Source organism: Podarcis vaucheri (assembly GCF_965113315.1).
Source record: "Podarcis vaucheri genome assembly, chromosome: 16".
NCBI lineage: Eukaryota > Metazoa > Chordata > Lepidosauria > Squamata > Lacertidae > Podarcis > Podarcis vaucheri.
In genome coordinates this window covers 28,303,123-28,309,426 of record NC_138754.1, presented here as the reverse complement: position 1 = coordinate 28,309,426, position 6,304 = coordinate 28,303,123, and the positions used below count along the sequence as shown (strand labels likewise).

Below are 6,304 nucleotides of genomic sequence, written 5' to 3'. Positions count from 1 at the left end.
AGGACAGGATGGGGTTGTGCAGGGTTGTTAAGGCAGCAGAGAGCATTGTTGGCTGCCCACTCTCCACCTTAGAGCAGATTTATGCCACAAGGTGCCATAGGAAGGCACTGGACATAATAAAAGATCCATCGCATCCTGGTCACTGTCTCTTCGAGCTCTTGCCGTCGGGACGGAGATACAGGACGATGAAGACAAGAACGAGCCGTCTTAAGAACAGCTTCTTCTCCAGAGCGATCTCGGCCCTGAATGGGAAGCCCGGACTTTGAAAGTCATCTAATCTCCCTTGCTGTATTATACTGTATTGTTTAATTAGTGTTTTTATGGAGGAGTCAAGTAATTTCGTTGTCCCCGAAGGGGGCAATGACAATAAAGATATTATTATTATTATTATTATTATTATTATTATTATTATTATTATTATAGGCCGAGGGAGTCAGTGCTTGTCTGTAGACAGCTTCCGGGTCATGTGACCAGCATGACTAAGCTGCTTCTGGCGAACCAGAGCAGCACACGGAAATGCTGTTTACATTCCCGCCGGAGTGGTATCTATTTATCTACTTGCACTTTGACGTGCTTTTCAACTGCTAGGTTGGCAGGAGCAGGGACTGAGCAATTTGAGCCAACCCCATCGCAGGGATTCGAACCGCAGACCTTTACTCAGAAAGCCCTAGGCTCTGTGGTTTAGACAACAGATCCAACAAAACTCTTTAAATTTAGAACAACATGTTAAATAAAACGCTCCTTTGATATGTCTCCATCCAGCCAGTGGAAAGTGGAAAGTGCAACGGTGACACCTACTGGATGCCCCCATGATGGTCAAGGACCTTCCATTCCCTGATCTAGAGCCAGAGAAATGGGCTGGAACGGCAGACCGTCTGGTGCGGACAGTGCACCCAGGCAGTGGCATAGCGTGGGGGGTGCCAGGGGTGCCGGCCGCACCGGGCGCAACTTCTGGGGGGTGCGCTCGCTGCCTCCAGAGTCGCCGAAGAGCCTCGGGCGCAGGCTGTAGCAGAGCCCCATGTCTCGTGGAACCGACGAGCTGGCAGCGGCTCTCAGTGCTCGCCGCGGTCCCCGCGCGTCAGGGCCACGGAGGGCGCGCCAGGCAGCCCCTCCTCACCGACGGGCAGCGTTCGCCTGCGGGGCTCGGCCGCCTGCCATGCCGCCCTGGCTGCTTCAACCGCATCCGACAGCCGGCTCGAGGCTCCTTCCGGCCAGGTCTCCCGACGGGGCGCTACGGGCGGAGGCTCCGGCACCAAGCGCCACGCCGCCCAGGCTCGGGTCGCTGTCTGGACGCGCGCAGCCCGCCAAACACGCCATCGGCGGCGCTCTAGTGCCTGCGCGCCAAGACCACCCACCCGCCCCGACGGGGCCCCCCCACCCGCGCCGGAGGCCGGCCGACGCACTGGCCCCAGAGCCGCCCCCTCCCCGCGCCAGAAAGAAGCCGCGTCGGGACTAGCCGGGCCGGGGAGGGAGACCGAGAAGGCTGCGCTGCGACGCCCAAAGACGCGCGTCTTGGCGCAAAGGGGCCCACAGCACCCAGACGCGGAAGGGACCCTCTCCCCCTGACCCGCCACTGAACTGCAATTTCCAGCTCCCTTGGCAAATCCCAGTCCCCAATCCCCAAGATGCTTTATTTGAGGCAGGGACCTTTAATTGCAAAAACAACACCACGGAGGGCAGTAGTCACCACGAAGTTTGCCCCAGAGTAGAGCCGTCAGTATTAATGACCATGGTTAGGTGTTAGGGGGCGCAAATTACTTGCCTTGCCCCGGGTTAGGGGGCGCAAATTACTTGCCTTGCCCCGGGTGCTGATAACCCACGCTACGCCGCTGCACCCAGGTTCAGAATGGGTGCTTGATAAATAGCAGGCTTCGCTGAACCTTCCTGCTGAAACTGTGCAAAGATGCATGCTCAATAAACCCTTCACTATGCAAACAAACAGAGGCTACAGCAGGGAGTTCAGATTCTGTTGATGTACAGAGAGAGCAAAGGAGATGAGGTTTTTGTCTCACTTCCCCATCCGAATGAAGCACTGTGTCACTGACTCCCAGTCCACACGCAACAGTAATAAGCAGCTTCATCTTCCAGAAGGGCCCCCGTGATGGTCAGGGACATCACATTCCCCGATCGAGAGCCAGAGAAACGGGCTGGAACATCAGACGGTCGGGTGCTGGTGGTGTACATTATCTGTCGGGGTTTACTCCCGGATTTTTTCTGTGCCCACCAAGGGTAGTTGCTGTCACCGATGTTTCCACTGTCAAACCTGCAAGACATGGTGACCATCCCTCCTGGTGCCACAAATTCTGGGTCCTTCAAAGTCTGTAGCTGCTGGACACTGGGACCTGGAAGGAAGCAAGGCAGGGAACTGCTCAGCACATTAATCTACATTAAACATTTTGCAAAGTGCAAGGTTTTAGAGAACAGAAGATCACTGCTTTTGTTTCTACGCAGATTTGTCCCCATTGACCCAATGAATTTCCCTCACCAATGATGGAGATCAGGAAAGTGATGATAAACAAGACCATGATGGAGAAAACTGCTGGGCTAGATTTTCTAAAGCAAAAGGAGATCCCATTGGCCTTGGCCCCATCTCTCTTAAATCCCCAGAGATCAGGGGAGCAGCCCCTTCATGCAAATATCTAGCTCCTTAACTACTGTAGAGGACTAACAGAAAAAGCAGCTGCCAACTCCTGGTCATGCTGTGTTCAGGGAGCTGGAACTGACAATCTGGATTCAGAGTTTAAGCTTAGAAGGTGGTATGGTTTGGGGGGGTTCACATTATTTTATTTTATAGGTCCCCCCTTACACACAGTGGCAGGAAGCCTCCTTTTCTTCATGGTGGTATAATCCTGGGATAGACCAGTCTGTGTTTCGCCCAAGACATTAAAAAGCATCCTGGCCTGATTGCAGGAATGGATCTGCACAAACATTTCAGCTCATGCCATGCTTGGGATACAATGGCTGCTTTTGCTAAAAAATAATTCCCTGGACCAAGGGGTCGGGACGGGGAGCAACCCTTGAATTCAGTGAAGATATTAAAGTTCAACACCTAAATCTGATTTATAATGTTTGGTTTTTTGTTTGTCCCAGTGATAGCACTGGTTTTAATATATGAAGCCCTAGTACAGAAAGCTTGGCGCTGTGTTCTAAACCACTGAGCCTCTTACGCTTGCTGATCAGAAGGTCAGCAGTTTGAATCCCCGTGACGGTGTGAACTCCCGTTGCTCTGCCCCAGCTCCTGCCAACTTAGCACTTCGAAAGCACACCAGTGCAAGTAGATAAATAGGTACCACTGTGGCAGAAAGGTAAACAGCGTTTCCGTGCGCCCTGGCTTCCGTCATGGTGTTCCGTTGTGCCAGAAGCGGTTTAGTCCTGCTGGCCACATGACCTGGAAGCATGTATATGGACAAATGCTGTCTCCCTCGTCCTGAAAGCGAGGTGCGTGCCGCAACCCCATAGTCGCTAAAGTCTTCTCAACAGTTTAGAGTGCATTTTCCAAAGTAGCCCAACACCCATCAGGGATTAGGGGAAAGGTAAACCAGGGCAAAGAATCCCTCTGAACGTTCAGACCCTGCCCCTCTCCTTTGAGACATTAAGCCCTGCCTTTGGTGGTAGTAAGTACTAGCAGCCCTGTTTAGGGAAGCTTTTAATGTTTAATAAGCTATTGTATTTTAATATTCTGTTGGAAGCCACCCAGAGTGACTGGGGAAACTCAGCCAGATGGGCAGGGCATAAATAATAAATTATTATTATTATTATTATGGCATATCATTCTGTGACTAGCATTGGTAGTCATATATTCTACCACTGCTAGTTCAGATATTTTTTACCTTGTATCCATACATTTGGGGATAGGTATGCGGGATTTTAAAACACAGTGATGGTACAGACATCACTGAAACTTTGAAAGGCAGTTCAGATTCTGTTGATGCACCAAGGGAGCAAAGGAGAAGTTTTTGTCTTACTTCCCCGTCTGAATGAAGCACTGTGTCACTGACTCCCAATCCACACAGCACAGTAATAAGCAGCTTCATCTTCCGGAAGGGCCCCCGTGATGGTCAGGGACATCACATTCCCAGATCGAGACCCAGAGAAACGGGCTGGAACGTCAGACGGTCGGGTGCTGGTGGCGTACATTATCCGTCGGGGTCTACTCCCAGGTTTTTTCTGTGCCCACCATGGGTAGTTGCTATCACCGATACTTCCACTGTTGAACCTGCAAGACATGGTGACTGTCCCACCTGGTGCCACAAATTCTGGGTCCTTCAAAGTCTGTAACTGCTGGACACTGGGACCTGGAAGGAAGCAAGGCAGGGAACTGCTCAGCACATTAATCTACATCAAACATTTTGCTTCATATCAGAATTATCACCCATCCACCCAATGAATCTCCCTCACCAATGATGGAAGCCAGGATTGTGAAGAGGAGCAAGCCCCAGGCCATTATGAGGAAATCTACAGACTGGGTTTTTTGAAATAAAAGAGAGATCCTAATGGCATCTGCCCCATCTCTCTTAAATCCCCAGGTCAGGAGGGCAGCCCCTTCATGCAAATGTCTAGCTCCTTAACTACGGTGTCTCAATCTTGAAGGACTAGCACAGAACAAGCAGCAGCCATCTGTTGGTCATGGTATCAGGGAGCTGGGAATCTAAGAAATAAAGATCAGGATTCAGAGAAAAGTTTCACAGATTCATGTTTTCCTTCTTTTTCCCCCTTTTTCTCTTAAATGACCTTCCTTGCATACAGCCATACGTAGATTAGAATCCCTCACAATGTAATCCACCATCCAGTCAAATACAAATCCAAGTCAAAATGTTGCTACTGCCATTTTTAGCCATGTCCCCAAGCTTCCACTTTCTGCATGACACACCCACAGGGCTTCCCAGGTCCAATTCTCTCCCCCCCCCCCGCAATGTGAGGGGAAAGGCTCTGGTTCACAGCAGCAAATTCTATTTGTCTTTTTCTGTTGTTGGTTTAGGTAAAGGTAAAGGGACCCCTGACCATTAGGTCCAGTCATGGTTGACTCTGGAGTTGCAGCGCTCATCTCGCTTTATTGGCCGAGGGAGCCGGCGTACAGCTTCCGAGTCATGTGGCCAGCATGACTAAGCTGCTTCTGGCGAACCAGAGCAGCACACGGAAATGCCATTTACCTTCCCGCCGGCGTGGTACCTATTTATCTACTTGCACTTTGACGTGCTTTCGGACTGCTAGGTTGGCAGGAGCAGGGACCGAGCAACGGGAGCTCACCCCATCACGGGGATTCAAACTGCCGCCCTTCTGTGGTTTAACCCACAGTGCCACCTGCGTTCCTCTTTGTTGGTTTAGGACAACTCTAATTTATTCATATAAACAATATCTCTATGACACCCCATGACTGAAGCTCTCTAGGCAGTGGGAATAAGAATATCTAGAATACAAATCTAAACTATAAAGAGACACTTACAATATAAAACATTGCACAGCACGATTTAAGCAAAATCTGAACCACAGAGAGAATTTTGCAGCAAGCCAATACTTAGGACTCAGCTAGATTAGTATAGCAAAAGCGGTTTATATGCTTTGTATATGCAATATAACATTTTGCAGCCAGGTGGCAATGTGGAGCCCCGTTTTCCACTACAGTTTTCTCTGTTTAAATTTACAACGCATTTATCTGAAAGGCTTCCTTGATGTGTCTCCATCCAGCCAAAGTTGAAGGTGCAACAGTGACACCTACTGGATGCCCAGGGGTGATTGTTTAGGACCTTCCATTCCCTGTCTAGACCCAGAGAAATGGGCTGGAACAGCAGAAAGTGTGGTGCCGGCGGTGCACACAGACTCAGAATGGGTGCTTGATAAATAGCAGGCTTCTCTGAACCTCCCTGCAGAAACTGTGCAAGGATGCATGCTCAATAAACCCTTCACTATGCAAACAAACAGAGGCTACAGTAAAGGAGTTCAGATTCTGTTGACGTACATAGAGAGCAAAGGAGAAGAGGTTTTTGTCTCACTTCCCCGTCTGAATGAAGCACTGTGTCACTGACTCCCAGTCCACACACAACAGTAATAAGCAGCTTCGTCTTCCGGAAGGGCCCCCATGATGGTCAGGGACATCACATTCCCCGATCGAGACCCAGAGAAACGGGCTGGAATGTCAGACGGTCGGGTGCTGGTGGTGTACATTATCTGTCGGGGTCTACTCCCAGGTTTTTTCTGTGCCCACCAAGGCTCGTTGCTGTCACCGATGTTTCCACCGTCAAACCTGCAAGACATGGTGACCGTCCCACCTGGTGCCACAAATTCTGGGTCCTTCAAAGTCTGTAGC

At 50.4% G+C, this 6,304-nt stretch overlaps 1 pseudogene across 1 annotated transcript; it reads right to left on the bottom strand.

Annotated features, from left to right (window-relative positions):
- Positions 1-2,037: 2,037 nt before the first annotated feature.
- On the bottom strand, positions 2,038-2,525 carry LOC309521684 (immunoglobulin lambda variable 8-61 pseudogene; annotated as a pseudogene). Its single transcript has 2 exons — positions 2,486-2,525; positions 2,038-2,342 (listed from the first exon to the last, which is right to left on the bottom strand). The product of its transcript is annotated as an immunoglobulin lambda variable 8-61 pseudogene (transcript).
- Positions 2,526-6,304: the final 3,779 nt, after the last annotated feature.